Here is a 2069-nt window from a genome sequence, read left to right on the forward strand (position 1 = left end):
TCAAGGGTACTTATTCTGACTCAGTAGAATTATTCCTTTTATAGCTACCATCTCAAAGAATGATTTCAGAGCCTTCTTTATGTCTTTATTCCTCAGACTATAGATGAAGGGGTTCATCATGGGTGTGACCACAGTGTACATCACTGAGGCTGTGTCACTGGAGTGTAAGCTGTGGGTGGCAGCAGAGCTGAGGTACACTCCTAGGCTTGTACAGTAAAATAAGGAGACAACTGAGAGGTGAGATACACATGCGGAAAATGCTTCATACTTTCCCTGAGCTGATGAGATTCCAAGTATGGAGAAAACTGTCTTAGAGTAACAGTAAAGGATACCAACCAGGGGACCACCAGCCAGCAGCACAGCCGCAACACATATCACCATGTTATTGAGAAAGGTGTCAGAACAGGCAAGTTGGACCACCTGATTGAGTTCACAGAAAAATTGGGGGATTTCCACATGTGTGCAGAAGGACAATCGCAACACCATTAAGCTTTGTAACAAGGAATAAAAGGCACTCACGAACCAGGACACCAGAACCAACAGTCTACAGAGCTGGGAGTTCATGATTACTGAGTAGTGCATGGGGTGGCAGATGGCCACAAACTAGTCATAGGCCATTATAGTCAGGAGACAGTTATCTATTACTACAAATAATATGTAAAAATACACCTGGGAAATGCGGCCTTTGTAGGTTATGACTTTGCATCTGGATGTTCAGCAGCATCTTCGGGACAGTGGTGGAGGTGAAGCAAATGTCTACAAAGGACAGGTTGGAGAGGAAGAAGTACACGGGTGTGTGGAGGTGGGAGTCAGAGATGGTGGCCAGGACAATGAGCAGGTTTCCAGAAACAGTGATCAGGTACATGGAGAGGAAAAGTGCAAATATAAGGGACCGCAGTTCTGGTTCCTCTGAAAATCCCAGAAGATGAAATTTTTTAAAATGTGTGTCATTCCCTGGTTCCATGTGTTGGAGGTGACTACTAGGAAATAGAAAAATAAATGATTTACTTTCACACAAGCAAGCATTAGTAACCTAGAATAACTGCTATATCTATATTTAGAATCAAGAAATTTAATTTCCAAATTTTGTGTATGATCTTGTCCCCATTAAGGCATCTCCAGTGCTACATCTCTTGAGGAATTCCTTTTCCACCATCAATTTGTTCCTCAAACATAACGTTACTAATATTTTATTGAGTATCTTTCATGCATTTGAGTAATATATATTGAATATAAGCCATATTCCAAGCACCATCCAGAGAATAGAACCTAGAAAAACAAAGTCCTTAATCTAATGATGGAGAGAGAATATGACCAAATAAAAATAATGATGCAACATATACAATGGTAACAGACACTGTGATAGAAAGACAGCACGTCAAAAGGAGACAGTGGATAGGGGTGTTATATTTTATTGGGAGTTGAGGCAGGTGCTGCAAGTGAGGTGACATTTTAACAGAAACCTAAAAGAAGAGTGAGTGGGGACACAAGTTTCTCTGAAGAACTGTGTGCCTGGCAGAAGGAACAGCCTTGCAAAGACCCTGGGAAAGACGATTGCTTTATAGAATCAAGATTCAAAATGTGTCTAAGGGAATGAGCAAGGCATGGAGTGATGAGATGGTGGCATAAAATGTTGAGGAATGAGGTGGCCTCCCTGCTGCTGCTGAAACCTCAAGAAAAGGGGAGTCCCTTGTCCATATTATATAAAACTTGGACATTATTAATCTGGTTGCAGAGGTGATGCGAGGTCGGTGAGCCGAGGAGTTGAAAGAAAGATTGCTTAGACTCTCAAGATCTGGCGGTAGTGCTCTTTTATTTAGAGAATAATGTGGAATAGCATGGGGACAGGACCCATGGGCAGTCAGAGCTTCTGCTGCCCCCGCTGGAATGGGGACAGGGTCCATGGGCAGGCAGAGCAGCTGCTGCTGCCCCCACTGGCATGGGGATAGGACCCATGGGCAGGCAGAGCTGGTGCGTGGGGACAGGACCCATGGGCGGTCAGAGCTCCTGCTGCTGCCCCGAGTTGAGGGTTAGGGCTAATTTTATACGGCATGGGTACATGACTTATT

The 2069-nt window shown here is 43.9% G+C and overlaps 1 pseudogene; it reads right to left on the minus strand.

Annotated features, from left to right (window-relative positions):
* Window positions 1-964, minus strand: LOC139084241 (olfactory receptor-like protein OLF4; annotated as a pseudogene).
* Between the last annotated feature and the right edge of the window lie 1105 nt (window positions 965-2069).

This window comes from Equus przewalskii, chromosome 6 (genome assembly GCF_037783145.1).
Source record: "Equus przewalskii isolate Varuska chromosome 6, EquPr2, whole genome shotgun sequence".
NCBI lineage: Eukaryota > Metazoa > Chordata > Mammalia > Perissodactyla > Equidae > Equus > Equus przewalskii.